The sequence below is a fragment of the Tursiops truncatus genome, chromosome 14 (assembly GCF_011762595.2).
Source record: "Tursiops truncatus isolate mTurTru1 chromosome 14, mTurTru1.mat.Y, whole genome shotgun sequence".
Classification (NCBI taxonomy): Eukaryota; Metazoa; Chordata; class Mammalia; order Artiodactyla; family Delphinidae; genus Tursiops; species Tursiops truncatus.
This window is the reverse complement of record NC_047047.1, coordinates 76,596,751-76,618,086: the sequence shown is the minus strand read 5'-3', so window position 1 is coordinate 76,618,086 and position 21,336 is coordinate 76,596,751. Positions and strand designations below refer to the sequence as shown.

The 21,336-nt window shown below is 49.8% G+C and overlaps 1 protein-coding gene across 1 annotated transcript in view; it reads right to left on the bottom strand.

Moving 5' to 3' along the window:
* Positions 1-21,120, bottom strand: part of CYRIA (CYFIP related Rac1 interactor A) — a 107,776-nt gene extending 86,656 nt beyond the window's left edge. The window contains exon 1 of the mRNA XM_019943262.3: positions 21,015-21,120. The gene's annotated coding sequence lies outside the window, so the exon portion shown is untranslated. The remainder of the gene's footprint in view (positions 1-21,014) is intronic.
* Between the last annotated feature and the right edge of the window lie 216 nt (positions 21,121-21,336).

Here is a 21,336-nt window from a genome sequence, read left to right as displayed (position 1 = left end):
CATCCTACAAGGCCCTACGGATGCAGTCTGGCCTCCACCTCACCCCTCCCCGCTGCCCGCTTCACTTATTCTCCCAGACAGACCGCAGGCTCTTTTCTCTGATGAGGCAAAGCACACTCTCACCTCGGGGTGGCCCCCCTTTCCCTTTCTTCTGCCTGTACGATCCACGCTCTTCCTGCAGGTGTGGATGTGCCTCCCCTCCCACTTCTCTCAGGCATCTGCTAATCAGACTGCCTTCTCTGAACCACCCATATCAACATGAACCTCTTCACTCTCTACCCCCTTTACCCGGATTTACTTCTCCTCGTAACTCTCACCACCGCCTAACAGTGTGTGTGTGTGTGTGTGTGTGTGTGTGTGTGTGTGTGTGTGTGTGTGTGTGTGTGTGTGTGTGTGTGTGTGTGTGTGTGTGTGTGTGTGTATGTGTATGCATGCATGCAAGCTAACAGCAGGGCCTTTGTACTGTTCAGTCCAGCAACATAGTAGGTGCTCAATAAATGTCTGTTGACAGAATGGAATGAGGGAATGAAGGAGTCAGGCTCAGTCATCACAGCCCGCTGCCACCGCACATGTGCAGAAGTACAAAAGCAAGGTGTTCAGTCTTGGATCGAAGCTGATGACAGGGTGTGGATGGGAGGAACTCACCCACTGGGGAGCCCCAGCTGGCTTAATTAACGCTGAGCTCTCCTTGCTCTCCACGGCTGGGTGCAGAGGGCCTCTGTACGGGGGACCACCTCTCCTGAGCACGAGGACCACCCTCACACAAGCACTTGGAGCCACACTGGAAAGGTTTTCATAAACACACATCCTCACCCTCCTTGGCCTAAGCAGCCAGGGAGATAATGTGTCCTCAGAAAGCTTGGTCCAGTCATCACACAACTGACCACTATCCTATGTGGTGCCGAAAACACACGCTCTGAGTCAGACACACCTGGGTTCAAGTCCTGGCCGCTCCATTTACCAGTTATCATAACCTGAGCCAAGTGCTCCTATGAGGCCCTGAGCCTTAGTTTCCTCTTCCATAAAATGGGCATAAGTAATAAGGTGTGCTTTCTAGGAAGAGTAAGGGAGACCATGCAGGTGGGAAACCGAAAATCCATGTCCTTTAACTTGAATGACACATATCGGAGCTGCACACAGAACGTCTTCCCCCACTAACGCCCAGAAAGGAAAACGATTAAGATGTCAATAAGGCCTATATTTTCCCCATTATTACTAGAACACAGCATTCTAAACGAGCTGTTTTGTCTTGCGAAAACCTGTTAATGCTGGTGACGAAAGGGTTAGATGCTGAAGTGGATTGTGAAATTCCTGGACACTCAGGATGAAATTATTTACATTAAAGGCATTAGAGAAAAGGTAAATTTCAATTACAGAATAAAAAGCAAAACGACGTTTCATTATTTGCAAGTTAAAAATGCAGTTTACACTGGCCTCTCACAAGGTGCCTTCTCGAGGTCTGAGGGGAAAATAGACGATGATGGTTTGCCAGGACCCCCAGAGGATGTTATACACGTGAGAAGCGCCGCCTGCTGTGTGGGCGCTCACCTGTGTTTTAACCGCCCCCTGGGGTCCGGTGGGTCCCCTCTTGCCTGCGATTGGCTTGCAGTGTGTTTCCTGAGCTGCATTTCATGCATAGAGACCCCATGCCTTCGACAGGCTGGCCCGGCACGGCGTCAGCGAGACACGATCAGGGGCCCCGGACAAACGTCCCTATGAATGTCCCTTGTGTCTCCAGTGAGCATTGCTTTGGGAAGTTCCTGCCTGAGTCAGCACCGCAGCAGGTTGAGGCCCCTGACTGGAACTGACGAGAAGTCCTGCCCACCGGGAAGCCCAGTGGGCCCCTGACCACTCAGGCTCAGGTACAGCAGGGGCAAGGGCCCTGAAGACTTTTCCACTCTCTGCACCACATCAGGACAGGAGCGCGGCCATGTCCCTTCCTTCTCACCATCCCTGGAGTCCCACACCCCGGCCTCAATCCAAGGCCTCCCCGCTACCTGTGCTCTCCCTTCTCAAAGACCAGCGACACGGAGGACGGTGCCCGAGGAGCAGACGGCTGCTCTTTGCGTGCCGCTCTCCCTCCTGTGCCCAGAGCTAACAACGAAGACGGATCCTGAGCCCCCACTGTGTGCCAAGCGTGGCTCCGAACACACCACAGGCATCACCCCATTAAATTGTCACAGCACCTCCAGGAGGAAGATGGAGTTATTACCATCCGTATTTTGCAGATGTGAACGAGGCACAGAGAGTCTGAGTAACTAGCTCAAGGTCACACAGCTGTGGAGGGGAGGAGTGGTGGTCCACGCCTCCTGCTTGGCCTCTGGCCCTGCCCTCACATTTTCGTGCCTTGGTTTTTGTTTCTTTAAATTTAAGAGACTACCATTGCTCCCAGCAAGACAGGAAGGTACAATAACAACAACAAAATAAAATGTTTTGGAAAGCTCCAAAGAGAGACACAACAACAGTCAAAAGTGCGGTTATTACTGTCCCTCACAAGTACGGTGATCATCAACAATACTGGGGACCCTGAGTTACGTTTGCACCCTGAGAGTTCTTTGATGTCATGATATGAGTTCCAGTGTGAGGGGCAAAAAGGCTTCAGAAATGTAATTATATTTGAATTTAAGAACTAAATTGATAAACCTGTTTATCTAGCATACAGTTAAAATACATGCTTTGTCAAATGTTCCCATCTTAAACAGACTGGAAACCTTAATTCTATTTGACTCTTGGGCTCCCAGAGCACTGGAGCAGCTGTGACCTCATGGAGTTACTCAGAACAGCCAGCATGGATCCAATGCCTACTATTTGCCAGGTACACTGCTAGGTTTTACCCCTAGCGTAGGCAAATGACCCCAAATTTCTTCCATCCTGGAGAAGCTACGTTCGAATGTAATTGAATGTTGGCTGGTGCAGTGTAGTCTAGTTGACTTAAATATCAACATCAGATATGAGCTCAGTTCCTACTAGGCCATCAAATATTATTTTACTAAGAACATTCACATCCTGTTTAACATGTTTACAGTATATGGGTTGTAACAAGAATATATTTCTGGCTGCCATGTGACTTGTATGTACCTCCTCCCCTCCCGTGGCAGGCGGTCACAATCGATATAGGACTTGGCCATTGGCCCTGTTTAGCAAATGGAATGTGAGTAGAATAAAGCAGAAGTTTCAAGAAGCAGCTCAAGTTTCTGCCACCTCGGTCACTCTCTTCCCTGTCATGAGGAGGACACTTTCCAAGAAGCAGCTGCCCCTTCAGCCCAGGTCTCAGAATAAGAAATGTGGGGGGCTTCCCTGGTGGCGCAGTGGTTGAGAGTCTGCCTGAAGATGCAGGGGACACGGGTTCATGCCCCGGTCCGGGAAGATCCCACATGCCGCGGAGCGGCTGGGCCCGTGAGCCATGGCCATTGAGCCTGCGTGCCCGGAGCCTGTGCTCCGCAACGAGAGAGGCCACAACAGTGAGAGGCCCGCGTACCGCAAAAAAAAAAAAAAAAGAAATGTGGGGCAGTACCATGAAGCCAACCAGTAGCCCCTGACATGTGACATAAGTGAGAGACTTATTGCTACCAACCACTGAAATTTGGGGGTTATTTCTTACTGCGGCAAAACTGACTAATACACCACCTGACGCCATATTAAGTCATTTCATATTCACAGATATTATGTTGAGGTCAGCAAAGAAGGAATCACATCCATTCCATGACTAAGGTCCCGAAGACCTAAGAGCGGTTAAGTGATGGTCCAGAATCAAACAGCAAAGAGATGAAAGCCATGGAAACAAAACTATATACTTTATCATACCTGATTATAATTAAAAACAAGACTGGCTCATCTTTAGTGTAAAAATCTCTCTTTTTTTTTTTTTTTTGCAAACTACAGATCAATTCAAACGCTAGCCAATCATAAAGATTTCACTGGTCTCTGGGTCAGTTCCTGGTATCAGGGATGATGTAGCAAAAGTACTTGAGACACTTAATAAAATAAATGCAGAACTGAAGGGCAGGGCTTCCATCTCCGTTGAACTGACAGGGATCCTAGCCTCAGACCTTCTGCCGGTGGCTGAGAGGCTGTTCCCTGGCTGTAGGAAGGCTTCCTGAGCTGGACAGTGTAGCTCTGCAGCAGCTACGTGACAAATATCCCCAGAATGCCCATCACAGGCCTGGAACCTGCCCAGGGAATGGTGTGTTATTTCACCAGGAAATTCAAACATAAAGAGACCCTGACCTTAAAACCTTTATGGGGAGGTATTCATTCAGGACAGAGGCTCACAGGATCTGACATAAGTGACTAATTCAATTTTCTCGTTCCTATTGTTTTAAATTCAAATCCTATTGTTCTTTGCCTCTGCTTTATTCCCTTCTTTCCCTCTTACTTTCACTTTTTAAAAAAGCTCCTTTCAATGCGAATGAGTGAGTCACCTTAATCATTTATTTAGACACATTTCAGGCTGGCTCAAAGCTCTGTCCCAGCTTGTTGACATATAAGGAAAGCATTCTACATTCTGCAGCAGCTGATCTTTTCACGAGACAGCTCAATTTTCAACAGCTATTTTTTGTGGGGTGGGGGGGGTCTGACAGAGCTGGCACCCTGCGTGCTTTTTCATGGTAATTCACACTGCCGGTTTCCTACCCTGACCCATGCAAGGCCAACTTCTGACACCCTCCTCCTATCTTACCCACAGATGCTGTTTTCATACAGCACCCAAGGCCTTTCATATCCTGAGCAACTATCCTGGCCTTTTTCTTCCATTAGTGTAATATCAGCCAAAGAAAACCATCGGCCCCATAGTGTTTAGGTAAACACACGTATACATTTTTAAAGCATTGCACTGAACTGCAGAAACCAGACACTAATAAAAAAATCAGGAAAGACAATTCTGAAAGCTGGAAGAAAGCCCAAACAGGCAGTCAGAGACATACCAGGAGAAGCAAAGTTTAGAAAAATTAAGTTGTGAATGAATGTTAGACTTCATCCAGACCTCTCACGGGTAGGTACCACATTGCTAACAGAAGTCCCTCACGGCCATGTAAGCAACACCTTGCAATTCGTACAGAGCTTTTTACGTGTTGGCAAAGCTTGCTGTGTTCTAATATCCCTGGGAGGGCTGAAGATCAAGTCCATTGGTGGGTGAGGAGACGAAGGTCCAGAGAGACTGTCACTTGCTTTACACAGATCATTGGCAGGTACAGAAGTAACTCGCCATCCTTTAAAAATCAGGTACTGTGACTTTTTATTTCCCCACCTTTAAATCTTTGCAACATGCATTTGCAGCCAGGTCATTCAAGGGATCTTATCCCATGTGCTCTGAAGTATGGTTTTTCATAAGGGCTGTGTTGATCTGCTGTGTCTATACAAGCATCCAGCTCGGTACCTGTGCACAGCCCATCGTCAAGAGAGTTGTTCAATAATGGCAAGACAAATCTTTGCTTTTTCTTTTTTTTAATTTTTAAACCAACCCATCACCTGACACACCAGTGGAAAAGGAATCGCTTCCCTCCCCATCTCTCCATGACGGACACTCCATCATTTTATAACTATGTCAGACACACTCTGACACACACATACCTCTGGCTGGGAACCCAGTTTCATCACTGCCTCGTTGAAATGCCCTAATGGCTTCCCAAGGACTTCAGAATGTTTTCCAGCCTCAGTATCCACTAATCGCTACCCCTTCCCCCAGGGCTCCGACCCTACTGAGCTACTTGGACCAACTGCTCTGAGTTGGCACAGAAGGTGTGAGCCTCCATTTGTCCTGAGGATGCAGGATTGGGACTGGGAGCAGATGTGAAGGTGGGAGCTGACAGCCAGAGGAGGTCCCTGACCTTGACGAGTCACACGGAGGTCAAGTGTGTCTGCTCAGCCCTCTTCTCACCCCCGTTTTAGCTGATCTGCATTTCCTAGGTTCTTTCCCTGCCTCAGAAGAAGCCCAGTCCTCTGAGACCAGTATTCAGCTCTGTGAGGGAAACTCCCCAGCAGGGAGAATGCTCTTTTCTTTCCTGAAAGGTCTCTAGAGACAAGGCCTTCCAGGTCCCTCTGAGTCAGCAAAGTGGTGAGTGGAAAGTCCTGGCTGGACTCCCGACACACTCTGAGGGTTTCCCGAGAGCTCCTTGCTCCAGCCTTGGCCACTCTTTGTAAACACTGGTCCCCAGCAGGGGTCCTGGCAGCCCCCCTAATCCCAGGCTTTCTGGTGAAGCCCTCTTCCTCCACTTAACACCCTCCTCGCCACAGCTTCCACTTCCAGCTTTTTCCTGGCCCCTCATTCTTTCCCTAGCAACCCTTTGAAGGTTGTCCAAAAAGGAACTTGCTAATTGGAGTTTAGAAGTGGCATGCCTTCAAACTCCCCATGTTATCAAAAGAATCACAAATAAACTTTCATTAACATTCTTTTTTTTTTTTTTTTTTTTTTTTTGGGTACGCGGGCCTCTCACTGCCGCGGCCTCTCCCGTTGCGGAGCACAGGCTCCGGACATGCAGGCCCAGCAGCCATGGCTCACGGGCCCAGCCACTCCGCGGCATGTGGGATCCTCCCCAGCCGGGGCACGAACCCGCGTCCCCTGCATCGGCAGGCGGACTCTCAACCACTGCGCCACCAGGGAAGCCCCTCATTAACATTCTTGGCTTAAAAAAAAAAAAGAAAATGGAAAAGAATATATTAAAAAAAGAATGTATATATGTATAATTGAATCACTTTGCTGTAGAGCAGAAAATAACATAACATTGCAAATCAACTATACTTCAATAAAAGAAGTTTTAAACTTAAATAAAAAGAAAAAAATAAGGAGCAGAGTTATCATAAATGCTGCACTCTCCTGCTACTCCAGGCCTGGCGCGAGGTGCTGGGGATGTGAAAACTAAGGGTATGTGAGGCCTTCCCTCCAGGGTGCACAGGCCAGTGTGAGGACAGACCAGTGGAAAAGGAGGCTGCAGACATACAGCAAAGGTTCTCAGTCAGAAGGGGCAGCAGGAGAGCACCGAAGTCCCTGGCCAGCCCTTGGCTGTGTCCCCGACCTCCCCACCTGCCACCTGTCCACTCAACCACAGCCCTGGCCTCCGTGCTGCTCTCCCCGGGCCAGGTTTTGAGGTTTTGCACTTGACGACTCTCCGCCTGGAACACGTTTCCCCCAGCGAGCTGTGTGGTTCACCCTCTCACTCCCTGCAGGCCTTTCCCCCACTGTCATCCTCTCTGAGGACTTCCCTGACCACCCAACCTAAAGGAGCAACTCTTTCCCCCCAGACCCTGTCCCCACACCCCTCACTCTGTACACCCATCTCTGCCTCATCTTCCTTCATCAACATGTGATGTCTAACATCATCTCCATTTTACTTGCTTATATGTCTATGGTCCATCTTTCCCTGATAGATTATAACCTCCACGGGGGCAGGGAGTTTGTCTGTTTGGTTCACTGCTGACTCTCCAGATACTGACCCAGAGAAGTGACTCATTCGGGGTGCTCCATAAATATTTGTTGAATAAGTGGCTGGATGATGGATGGATGGACGAAAGAATGGACGGATGGATGAATCTGATGGGGAGTTGGGGGAGGTTTCCAGGAGAATGTAACACCAGAAGTAAATCTCAGAGAATCTGTCTTGGTAAGGAAAGAGCATCTTGGAAAGAGCATGCATAGCTCGTGTGTGATCCCGGGTAAATCGCATTACCGCGGTCTCTTCTGTAATATGAAGCTAATGCATAACATTGGTAAGTCTGTGATGAGCCGTGGAACTAGAACAGGAGCTGGGGCCAGCTCAACTAAGCCAAGGATGGTACAGGCTGATGCAAGATGGGAAAATACAAGAGGAACCATGCCTTTCTCCACAACCACCAGATCGGGTTCTGACCGCAGCAGAGACAATGAGGCTGAGAGCTGGGTGGGTCAGTTGGACTCCATTTCATGATTCAACAAGGGGTGCTTCGGTCCTCAGCCAAAGGTGAAATCCCAAGCCCCCGAAAGAACCATATTCTGAATTGTTAATTCACAAAGCAAGCCACAACCTTCCATGTGCTGTCTTCAGGTAAAAAATTACCTCTCTCTGAGACTTGTTTTTTTTTTTTTTTTTTTCGGTACGCGGGCTTCTCACTGCTGTGGCTTCTCCCGTTGCGGAGCACAGGCTCCGGACGCGCAGGCTCAGCGGCCATGGCTCACGGGCCCAGCCGCTCCGCGGCATGTGAGATCTTCCCAGACCGGGGCACGAACCCGTGTCCCCTGCATCGGCAGGCGGACTCTCAACCACTGCGCCACCAGGGAAGCCCTGAGACTTAGTTTTGACCTCTATAAAATAAAGTCCACAACATCTCCCATTCAATGAAACATGAAAGTTTCTAGAACAGTGTGTGGCACTTGAGGAGTGCATGGCAAAAGTGTGTTATGTGGAATATATTATTTGCATGAAGTTTACATTATGGGAGGGAGAACCATGGGACTCCACTCTGCAAGGAGGCGAAGAACTCCAGCTATGATTGCATTTTCTGAGGCTTAAGTAGAACCATGGCAGGAAAAAAAAAAAGATTTGATTTTCCTAAAAAAATAAAACTGTGGGCTGGAAGCAGTGGGAACTATGTGGTGTGGGAAACTGTAGGGCTTTGAGAGCCAGACAGACTTGACTCAAAATCCTGGTGCCCCATTTGCAATCCTATGTCCTTAAAGCAAGTTTTTAAAACTGTCTTAGCTTCAGTCTTTATCTGCAAAAGAGAGAGAAATATATCTACCTTGCAAGGTTGTCTGTAGGGTGAGGGATGTGTACAAACAGACTAGCAAAAGAGAACTGACAGGTATTAAAAGCATGCTGCAGATCACAATTCAGTGTCATGAACACAACTGAAAATGTGGTACACTTTGAAAAATCAGGGGCCGTGTCGGTATTGGGTAACCTGGAAATAACTATGTAGAAAAAAACAACTCAAGCGCACATACTACGAAATCGCGAGCACACTGTTGCTATTTTAGCTGATAGGAGCTACTCAAATCATTTCCTGAATTTGAGGTGGAACAGATATATCTGTACAACCACAGCCTTACTAGCAGATTACTGAGTGGACAGCGTGAAAGGGGACTTCACACACAGGTGGTTTAAAAGGAGGAAACAATAGGGGAGATGCACAGAGCATTTCATCCCCACCAGCAGGAACTTGCACGCTCGCCCCCAGTTACGTGGGAGGAAGCCCCCGATTTGCACACACGGACAAGAGAGTTCTCGGCCACAGCAACTGCAGGCCAAGAAACTGAGGCGCAGAGAGGGACGGGATTACAGAAGGTTAGGTGGGTCAGTGAGAGACCTCAGCTCCCAGGGGACTCCCTGGACAGGGTGCTGTCCGCCACCCCGAGAAGTCTTCTTGATCTCAGGAGCTTAGTAAGCAAACAGTGCAAGGATCCTCAGCCCCCTTCTTCTATCCATCCGCTTCCCTCCCCTCCAGCCTCCGGACTCTGCTAAGCCCGGCCTGGGTTTGGCCTGGAAGAGTCGGGACGAGGAGACGGGCCCGGCGCCTGTCACAGGGCGAAGGCAGCTCAAACGGTTTCTCTTCTGTGTTTCTCTTTCTCCTTCCATTCCTTTTCGCTTTCATAATCCTTTCCTACCTTCCTCCACCCGGCTGTCAAATGAAACTGACCGTATCCCTAGTCCTGTATTTTTTAAAACCCATATTAGGCTTTTCTCTTGTTTATCTTTACTGTTAAAGTCTCATGCTCAAATGACTTGTGTCTTTTCAAATATGTATAAAATCAGCTTTGACAGGGTTCTGGGTTTCCAAAGCAGAAGGATTAGATATTTCTCCCTAAGAAAACATAATTTAGTTGTTTCCTGCCAGTTAACCTCCGAATTGCCTTTGTCGGTGGTCACTGGTCTCTGAAAGATTAAAGGTCCTTCAGGCCCTAGGGAGCCGCTAGGTGGTCAGTTCCATTTGGAGCCACACAGAGGCCGCGGGTCGGGCTGCAGGGAGCCGCGACCGGACAACGCCAGGCCCGGGCCTTGGTAGCGCCTCCCAGGATCTGTAAGGACCCGGGAATCCACGCACTCACACCTGCTCACACATACACAACCTATGCCGCGCACACACCACACATCGTGCACGCTCACGCACCCCCATAGCAGGCATACACTCACACTCACACGCGCACACACAGGAGGCCAGGCCTCGCTAATTTATAAGGACGAGCCACCCCCAGAGGTGCCCTCCTCTCAGTGTGCCCTGTTGTCAACCAGATTTACAGCTGCCCGGTGGATTCCACAGTCTGTGCGAACTGAAGGGCTTCAGGACCCTAAAAGTCAAGGTCATTTCTCCATCGTGCAAACCCCCATCCAAGGTCAGGGGCCCGGTTCCTATCGTGGGTTACTGCTAAGTGAGCATCTCCTGGGTGGGCAGGGCAGGGGCTCTGAGACAGACAGAATCACCAACTTTTTAAACCTCGTTAGATTCTCCAGAAACTTTCAACCCGGCAAAAGTCAGAATTATGATAGGTTAAGAGTAAATTCCAAAGAGAAAGAAAGAGAGAGAGAGAGAGAGAGAGAGAGAGAAAGAGAGGGAGGGCAGGAGGAAGGAAGGAAGGAAGGAAGGAAGGAAGGAAGGAAGGAAGGGAGGGAGGGAGGGAGGGAGGGAGAAAATGAGAGGGAGGTAGATGAGTCCCCAACGCCCTTTACCTCAATGCGCTACATGCCAACCCCTCGCCCACACAGGCCATTGCGGGGACCTATTCCATCTCCATGGGCAGAACTTGCACTGGTCCTGTGCTCTGCAACTGGGAACTGCCACTCTCCTTCCCAACACCCCCTCAGCAGTGCCCAGCATGGCCTTGACCATAGCCCCAGTGCAACCCTCGGCGCTGGCCATCACCAGCGGGGCAGTTTCACCTGCAGTGCTCGGTTAAACATCCCGTGAGCCCTCCCTGGGCATCAGGGGAGGTGCTGGGGACAAAGTGAATCCCACACAAACCAGCCTACAGTGTCAGAGGGTCGTGCTGTGAGAGCAGGAGAAAGGAAAGACCTGGGGGAGACCAACGAAGAGCACGAGGAAGCTGTTCACCTCCCTCCAGTCTGGCTGGAGGCCAGATGGATGGACGCTGCGAGAATGCAGCCAGGGGGGCAGCTCAGTGCTTTTCACTCGCTTTGGGGGCCCCAGCCTCTACTCCTAGACTCCAGAGAGAGACAGAAAGAATTAAATGACTTCAAAACGGAGTTCCTAGAGCCCAGAGAAGGGAGGCAACATGCCCAAATCACTCAACAACTCAAGAACAGACCCAAGATAAGAACCAAGACCTTCTCACTCCTACTCGGGCCTTTTTACTTCCTCCTGCTCGCTCTCCAAGCCCTGCTTCCTCCTCCCAAGGCTAAAATGATGAGTAGGATTTAAAAATTCCCTTCTATCTTCCCCCCAAAGGCCAGTTGTAAAACTCGATTATAAGCCACGCTCGATCAAAAATTCCCAGCTTATTTTAGTTCTATGGAATTTTTTAAAAACTACTTTGTCCCAATGAAACTTTGGAACCCACGCTTTTAAAAGGTTTTGTTATTGTTGTTTTTGTTTTGTTTTTGTGCCAAGCCTGCTCATTTATTTCCTATTATTTAAATTGAGGAAATAGAAAACTGGCCATGAAGGCTTCTGATGAGTACACGATGAATCATGTCACCACAGCATTTGGTATCAGGTAGACATTGGAGGGTCCCTCTGGTGCCTCCCCAACGCCCCAATCCCAGGGGTGCTGTGAGTTCCTTTGGGCTTTTAGAAAGGGAGATTCACAAATGCTTCTTTGAAACTCCTTGCTCAGATGTGCTTCCAAATTCAGAATTTTTCAGATTTTAGAAAGGTAATAGAGTACAGATAATAGCATGTTATATGTACCCCCAGTCTGGAGCACTCATCCTTCTGATGAAAAACTTGTTCATCCTGAGTGGGATAAATACAAACTAAAAATAGTCTCAGGTACCATCAGGCCAGCTTTTGCCTCCAGATGAGATATGAAAAAAAAACAACCACTGCATTTTCAGAGCATTTTGGATTTTGGAATTGCAAATAAGGGAATGTCAGAAAATAGCTTACGGCTCCATTGATTACTTCTGAAAGTACTCAAGGGCGCAGGTTTCAAACCTCAACAGTTCAGGGGGAAAAAAACATACACGTGCATTTACAAACTATAGGAAAGACAGGATGGGAGACGGATCATACAGTAGGTGCAATGCTGGATGCCGACTGGAATTCTTATCCTTATTACACTCCAGTAAGCAACACGGCCAGGTTCATTTCAAGTTTAAAATGAAGGCTTACGAGCTAGAAGTATAGGTCCAGAAGAGTGGATTTGGGGGGCTTTGTCGGGGCAATTCCGGAATGCGTCTGTCAGAGAAAGAAGTTCCCTGTTGTTTCCAACTTAAAACAACAAATAAAAAGGAGCCTCAAGGAAGTAGATCGAGAACTTTTCAAACACGTTTTCTTAAAAGATCAGGCAAAAAGGGAGACTGACAATGTTTAATTCATTTACGGGCACACCTCGGAGATCATGTGGGTTCGTTTTCAGATCACCGCAATAAAGCGAGTCACATGAATTGGTTTCCCAGTGCATATAAAAGTTATGTTTACACTAAACTGTAGACTATTAAGTGTGCAAGAGCACTGTGTCTAAAAATGTACATACCTTAATTTTTAAAATTTAAATTTCATTGCTAAAAAATGCTAACCATCATCTGAGCCTTCAGCAAGTTATAGCAGTCACATCAAAGATCATTGATCACAGATGACCAAAACAAATATAATAAAAATGAAAGAGCTTGAAATATTGCCAGAATTACCAACATGTGACACGGAGACATGAAGTGAGCAAATTCTGTTGGAAAAATGGCTCAGACTTGATCGACTGAGGCTTGCCACAAACTTTCAATTTGTAAAAAAACGCAATATCTGTGAAGTGCAGCAAAATGAGGTATGCCTGTATTCTTTGCAATATTCCTGGGTCACAAATATTATTAACTTCAGTTCAAAAATTAGAAAACTCAGTAAGCCTAAGACATCTGCCCAAGGGAAAAGCCAGGGTTCCAGCCAGGTCTGTGGGCTTCAGATGCACTCACCCTGCAGCCCTGGGATGGTCTCACGGAACTTCTAGGTGCACATGTCACCTCTCTGGATCTCAAAGCGTTGGCATCCTCTCCTTCCTAGGGTGGGTGGTAAGGAGAGACCACGCTTTGAAAGCACACAGACATGGTTTCAGGTGCCAGCTGTGCAACCTTCCTCATGATGTGACATTATGCAAGTTTCTTAACACCTGTGGACCTCAGTTTCCCCATCCACAGAATGGGAATATCTGTTTTTTAAAGCTCTTTAGGGGATTGCTAAAAGTGGATATTAAATGCTCATTATTCAGAAGGTTTTGCTGCCACCCACATTTTACACAAGGAAACACAAGACTCAAAGAGATGGCGTAACTTGCGAAAGCCCAGGCTGCCTCGAGTGGGTTTTCTCTGTCTCTCTACTCCAGGTGCCAGGCAACCGGCCTCACCGTTGCTACTGGAAGAGCCTGAGTTTGGATGCCACTGGGAATGAGACAGCTTGACGCTGTGTTGAGATAGTTGTGTGTCTGGCACTGTTCCTCACGGTCCTAAAACGATTATGCATTTTAATTTATTCTAAAACCCGGAAATCATCAAACCAAATGATTTTTTAAAACAGACATTAACTTAAAACAGAAGGGCATTCTGCAGTGACCAAAGCATCTCTGAGGTCAACCCTCCACATCCCAGGCGGTGGAGATCCTGGAACGTGGGAGTGAGCTGGTGACGGTCCTTCCCACCGCTGCTGAGCTCCTGCATCCCTCCTGGCTCTCCCTTTTGTCGATAGCCTTGACTTTCAACTATTTATTCGGATGCTCAATCAGACTTGGCTCCCTTTCTACGAGGGGGCGCAAGGTTTCTCTGGTTTTTGAAAACACCCTCGGCTCTCCCCATCCCAGCTCTGTCTCTGAAACCTTGCTGACTAAGGCTGCCAGGTTTTGCTTCTTCACCTGTCACTTTGGGACAGAAGCCCAAGGGTTTATTAGAATCATCTGCTAGGTGTTGGAAGCACGCTTCTAAGTTACCAAATCCAACCTTCCCGTATTACCTACAGTGAAAGTGAAGTACAGTGGTCTCCTCTTATCCTCAGGGAATATGTTCCAGGACCGCCAGTGGAAACTACAGATAGTACTGAACCTTACATGTACTATGGTTTTTTCTATACACACATGCCTATGATGAAGTTTACTTTATAAATTAGGCACAGAGATAACACCAGTAACTAATAAAAAATAGACCCGTTATAACAATATGCTGTAATAAAAGTTATGTAAATGTGGCCTCTCTCTCAAAGTATCTTATTATATAAATTTAATGTCTTTTCCATCTTCACTAAACACTCCTTATGTAGCCGTGGCTTTTGCCGTATGAGGTGTCACAGCAAAACCAGCATGAATCTCTTACTCTAGATCTTACCAACCTCAGCAAAGATGTTTTTCTTTCTTTATTACGTTGAGAATTCTCACCTTTTCACTGAAAGGAAGCACTGCTTCCTTTCGTACTGCTTCTCTTCGGCGCATCCGAATTGCCAGCATCACTACTCTTGCCCATTATTAAGTAAAACAACGGTTCCTTGAACCCAAGCAACGTGATACGGCCACAGTCTATCTGATAACCAAGATGGGTACTAAGTGACTCACAGGAGGGGTGCGCTGGACAAAGGGATGATTCACATCCCAGGGGGGACGGAGCGGGAAGGTGCTCGATTTCATCACGCTCCTCAGAACGGTGCACAATTTAAAACGGATGAGTTGGGCTTCCCTGGTGGTGCAGTGGTTGAGAGTCCGCCTGCCGATGAAGGGGACGCGGGTTCGTGCCCCGGTCCGGGAGGATCCCACATGCCGCGGAGCGGCTGGGCCCGTGAGCCGCGGCCGCTGAGCCTGCGCTCCGCAACGGGAGAGGCCACAACAGTGAGAGGCCCGCGTACCGCAAAAAACAGAGAAAGAACTGTTGAGTTGTTTATTTTTGGACTTTTCCACTTAATATTTTCAGACCGAAGTTGACCGTGGGTACCTAAAACCGGGGCGGTGGGGGGACCACCGTGCCTGTCCCTCCTCCCCCACGCAGGCAGCGAGGGCAGGGCTGAGAGCAGAGCCTGCTTTTCGCCGTCCAGGCTTGTACTCTTCTCTTTCAGGCTTCCTCTCCCTGCAACGTGTCAGGTGCGATTCAGGTGCACCACAGACAACACCCATGGGGAGGGAGGGGGCGGTGTTGCCGTAAGAGGTGAAACAATGACTTCCCCCTTCCTCCCCGCTCTCCCCGACACTCTCCAAGCTCCATTTTAGGTGTGTGTTTCCTGCCTGGAGTGAGAGCTATCTGAAGCCAGGGACAAAGCCATCTCGATCACTGCGTTCCATCTAGCTCAGCACAAGGCAGGAGCCTGTCCCGTACACATTTGCTAAGCAAATGAGTGAATGATCTTATTTTTATGCTTGATCCATCATAAAACTGCAATTCAGCTCTCCCATTTCCCCAGTTTATTTATTTTTTTAACATCTTTAGTGGAGTATAATTGCTTTACAGTGGTGTGTTAGTTTCTGCTGTATAACAAAGTGAATCAGCTATACGTATACATATATCCCCATATCCCCAGTTTCATTCAATGAAGTCATTAAATAAGCGGACACCAGACTCAGGCCCTGAGATAACCGCCAGTAGAAACGGATCTGTCTGCAGAGCTAAGCTGGACCAGGTAAGCGTGTTGCTGGCAAACATGGCACTGTTTTCAGGACAATGGGTTCTCAGACCAGGGAAATTCGGCTTCTAAATGACCCAGGAAAGGCTAGGAGTGAGCCATTCTGTAATCGCTTTTCTACCTCCATCTTCCTAGACATGACTTACACTGACAGACGGAATCCCGACCACCCCTGCATCTGTAGGGCCACTGACCCACATTTTCTGACCTTCTTGCTTCTGTTCCTAGATCCCTGGGGTGCACCTGTCATGCTTTCCGTTCATACGTTCAGTTCTAAGATCAATTGAATTTATTTCAGCGACAAACTAGCAACCCATTCTTGGGCAAAGGAAGCTACTTTGAGCATCACCAAACATGTTTTCTGAACTAGGACACGCCAAACTCCTCTTCTCTTCACCACTTCTAGGAACCAAGCCTCAGTCAACTGCCGAAAGCCTCGTTCATGCTGTGCTGAGAACAAAACCCTAATAAAGTCTCTAAATATTTACTGTGGGTCCGAGTCACAGCCCTGACCGGTTCCACCGCCGTTAGAATCTGCTTGCATACTCCAAACGCAATTATTTTAAATCACTGACGTGCCAGCCAAGGAGACGACAAGGCTGTGTACGCCAGCATGAAGAGCAAGTCGGGCCCAGTTTTAAATTCTGGCCCTGCCACTTGCTAGCCGCCAGACTCTGTGCAAGGGACCTTTCCCGGTTTCCTTTACTGTCAAAAGGGCATGATAATACCAATGTCACAGAGTTGCAGTGATGGTTTGAGAAAATGTCTATCCATAGATAGGGTAACTTAAAAAAAGAGCAGGAAGCTAAACATGCCCAGAATAAAAAATGTGAAGCATTCATGTTAAAGTATTGTCTGACAGAGGAGCCAGAACATGCAATGGGGAAAGGTCAGTCTCTTCAATAAATGGTGTTGGGAAAACAACAGCCACGTGCAAAAGAACCAAACTGGGCCACTATCTTACACCATACACAAAAAGTAACTCAAAACATAGACTGAATGCAAGACCTAAACCCATAAAACTTCTAGAAGAAGACGCAGGTGGTCATCTCCTTGATGTAGGTCTTGGCAATGATTTTTTTGGATTTGACACCAAAAGCAAAGAAAACAAAAGCAAAAATAAGCAAGTGGGATTACATCAAATTAAAGTATTCTCAGAGTAACATGTTTTTGAAACTCAGCCTGTTTGTTGCCATTTCAAATTTGATCCCCTTTGAGGAAATCAAAGTGTTGCTGATTTGCAGTATCGCCATGTTGTAGAACACTGTTTTATCTGGTGAGAGATAACTCAAAGATTAACCAGCAGTGCTTAGAACCTGAGCGTGGGCGATCTTTAACCTTCCCAGATAATGAATGGATCTCTGAAGGCCAGAATTAGTCCAAAGAGCGCCCCACCATGGTTCTAGGAGGACCCAGAGGCCCAGTAACTGAGAACTCTTTCCTAATCAGTATAACTAAATAACAGCAAGTGTGAAGTGGGCCCCATGCCAGACCCTATAAATACATAAGATCATTCACTTCCTAGAAGGCAAGTCTCATTATTGCCATTTTACAGGTACAAGAACTGAGGCTCAGACAGGTTAGATACTCCCTCAGGATCCCACACTTAGGACACAGTAGTAGTACAGTTTGAGCTCATGGCTGGTTCCCAAAGTCCGCTTTCTTCCCAAACACCATGTTGCCTTGTCAGGTAATTCATGTAGCCTTTGCGAAAGGATTTTGACCAAGATGAAATAGGAGCCAGAGGCTACTATGAGTGGATGAGTGAAGACTCAGCAAGGGGGCTTCCCTGGTGGCGCAGTGGATGGGAACCCACATGCCAATGCAGGGGTCATGGGTACGAGCTCTGGTCCGGGAAGATCCCACGTGCTGCGGAGCAACTAAGCCCGCGCACCACAACTACTGAGCCTGTGCTCTAGAGCCCGCACGCCACAACTACTGAAGCCCCTGCGCCTAGAGCCTGTGCTCTGCAACCAGAGAAGCCACTTCAATGAGAAGCCCGCGCACTGCAATGAAGAGCAGCCCCTGCTTGCTGCAACTAGAGAAAGCCCGTGAGCAGTAACGAAGACCCGACGCAGCCAATAAATTAAAAAAAAAAAAAAAAAAAAAAAAAGACACAGCAAGGAAGGCAGGGCTGGCTCCTGCCACATGCCTCTCTCCCCCGACACTGCTCACAGAACTGAGGGGCTCGGGAGTCATCACCCATCCATCGCTGCGAGGGCCTGACCGAGGGCTTGCCAGGTGGGCGGTGCTAAGAGAGCTGTATTTCAGCCGCAAAGTACAGGCCGCCTGATTCAACCATAAAGGGGTGGGTGGCTAGTCAAGTCACCATCTCTGGGCTTCACATCTCCCTGCCTTTTTCCCGATCACACCACTTCTTCGAAGGTGTCATAAGGATCTCTTTTCATGACTGTCTTTACCCCCAGACTACATTCTTTGAAAGCAGGAATAGTGTTCATGTTTTTTAAATCCCCAGTTCCCCAAAGTGTATTTGGTACAGAGTAGATGCTCAGTTAATGGAAGGTGCATAAAGAAAGAAATGGATTGATTCAGCATCAACTCTGGACAAGATGACTAGAGCATGCCTCCACTCCTGAGATTTTATAGCTTAATTATTCCTAAATCAGTTCTTGATCTCTGTGCCGGTGGTCTGGGGTCTCTTTAACACTGACACCTCCCAACAGGAGAAGAACATTATGCGCCCTTCAGGCTTTCAACTTTGTAAAGCAATCCCTGTAAACTACTCCATTCCATTCAATCCTACAAAAACAAGCAAATGTAACCATTCAGACAGATGCTATCAACCCCATTTGAAAGGTTGAAACTGAGGCCCATGTGAGTGAACTGACTGCCCCAGGGCTGGAATTGGACAATGAGGCTGCTGACTCCCTGGTTTTTTCATGCTACCACGGTGCTTTTCCAGCTCATTACTAACAGGCCTAGAGCACTGGCAATGTGAAGGGAGAAAGGGGAGGGATGGGAAAGAAAAGAGTGTGTAGTGAAGGGAAAAATAAAAGGGAAAAGGGGGGCAGCTTCTCTGGAGGGTGTCGCTGACAGCTGACCGCCGGTGACCCAGGGCCGGACAGCTCCGAACTCCTCGCCCAGGGCTGACTTGGGAAGGTCTCCTGGGTTCTCAGTGTCCCCGGCTCACCCGGCTGCATCTAAGCCCTGAGAGTAAAAGCAAACTGAACGCTTCTGGGTGCTGAGCAAAAACAGGAAGTCACAAGTGCCTTGACTCTCCTCCCAACGTGAGTCCCCAACAGTGGGGTCAAAGGTGCGCGAGGGACCTGACAGGCCGCTCTCTGGCAGTGGCCTCCATGGGAGTCCAGTGGGGAAACGGGGGAAAACCCTTCAATGAGTCTCCCAGCACATAGGTTTGGGGGAGCTCTGTTGGTCCTCTGGGAGCAGGACCTGGAAGCCCTCGGGGTGGCCAGGCAGCAGCTGGGCTTTTGCACGCCAGCTCCATCACTTTTCCATCCATTCAACAAAATCTCAGCACGGACGATGTGCTCAAAGCAGAGTGACCTGAGGGAAATAGCTCACTTTGAGCTTAGTTTTGTCATCTGCAGAGTGGGGACGGCCCCTACCCCACAGAGCTGCCTTGAAGATGAAAGGAAATCAACATCAGCGGGCTTCTGCATCACACTTGGGTCTATTATTAGCACCGAGGCAGCGGGCTACCCACTGTGTGCCTGAGACTGTGATGCCTCTGCCGCCCTCCCAGAGCTGGGGGCAGGAGGGAGTGTGGCCAGGTCGGTCCCCACCTCTTTCCCCGACTCTCCTCTCACAGGAGCCTGGGGCCAGGAAGAGGTGACGTTCTGCCAGCCCCCAGCCTGGGCCCAGCGCCCATGTTTATGACTGTTTATTTCAGAGCAAATAGAAAGGAGAAATTAGAGCCATAAAAGACAGAACAACAGACCAATAAAAACCAGCTCCCAGAAGAGTCAGAAGAAGGAAGAGAGGCAAAACTGTCACCATAGCAACACAAGACAGAAGCAGGCAGGAAAAACAGCCCCTGCTCTGCCCTCTCTCTTCACAGCAAAGCAAGCCCTCGGACCCCCTTTGGGGCTCAGTGAAAGCCAACGACCCACCCTAAAGCTCTGGCCCCCGGGCCCAGACGCCCAGCCCGACCTGGCTAGCAGCCACCCTCCTCGTGCTGGCCCAGCACACGTCCCAGCCCTCCGTGGTCCCAGCCCAGCTTTCTGTGCCCTGGGGACACAGCACTGTACAGATGGCCCAGGCCCAACCGGAGTGATGGTGACCAGCAAAAGAGGGGAAAAGTTTCTAACAGGGAAAGGAAGGAAGGCCAGAGGGCTGGGGGGGAGACCGAGGCCCTGAATCCCAGCTCCACTACTCTGCCCTGGGTTCCCCCGGGAGCAGGCAGCCGGGAAACAAGGGCATGGGAGGGGAGGCCAGGGCCAGGATGGTGGACCCTGCACTCCCACCAGCAGGGGCGGAATTCTGGGGAACTGGGGGTGGGGTCAGCAAAGAGACCTGGAGATCTTAAATGACAAAGCTCTTGGTCCTGGTCTCTGGGGTCACTCGTCAGCAAGTCAGGACAGCTTGGAGGAGGACCCAGGGACCCGCTGGCCCGTCTTGCCAGAAACCGGTCGGTCCTTCGGCTGGCAGGCAAGACAGGTGTCTCCACCAAACAGCCGGGCTGGCCCGGAATCAGCCTTTTGGGAAGTGGGTCAAATTGTTCCCAAAGCTCAGGATCCGTCAAGTCCCTTTCTTCAGACTGGGATTCTGAGATGGAGGAGAGTGATGGCAAGGAGGCCTGGGTGCGGTGCACAGCAGCTGGCTGGCTGGCTAGGAAGAGTCCCTGGCAGGTGGCAGCATTAGAGTCCAGGTGTGCAGGCCCTAGGGACGGGGGTCATCTCTGCCTCTGGGGCTGTAGAGAGTGCTGGGGAGCCGGGCCTCTGGTGGTGGGCATGGGGAAGCAAAATCGGGGGTCTCCTGGAAGAATGGCTTTGGAGCTGAAGATACCTGGCGTTGGGGGTTGGGGGAGGAGGTTGAGTGGCTGAGGGGCGAGGGAGGTGACCTGGAACACAAGCAGGAGGCTGTCCTCGGGAGAAGGGGCAGTGGGGCGCCTAGTCGGACATCTGGACGGCGATCTCTGGAGAAGGGCTAAGGGACTGGGTCCTCGGCTCTCCCTCCCGCCCTCCCCCGAAGGCTGCGTCCGGAGCTGGGGAAGGATGGCAGTGCTCGCCGGGTGCCTCCCGAGCCCGCTTCCCTGCAGGCCCCCGGCCGCGCTCCCCGCCGCGTCCCCGCCGGGCCCGCGCCCCGCTCACCCCGTGCCGCCGCCGCCGCCCTGCTCGGCCGCCGGTCTGCCGCTGCCCCAGCCGCCACCGCTGTGGACGCCTCTCCCGCGGCCGCCGCAGCCTGCGAGACGGCCCCGCAGCCCCGCCCCGCCCCGCCTCGCCCCGCCCCGCCTCCAGCCCCGCCTCCAGCCCCGCCGGCTGCGGCCGCCCCGCCCCGGCCCCCGGGGAGCCCCACCCCCGCCGTCTCCAGGCAGGGTCCGCAGACCCGCGCCAGATCCCTTGCGCAGACCATCTCCGCACGCAGAAACCCCTGCACTTTTCTAGGCCTTGGCCGCTGGCTTTGCCCTCCAGG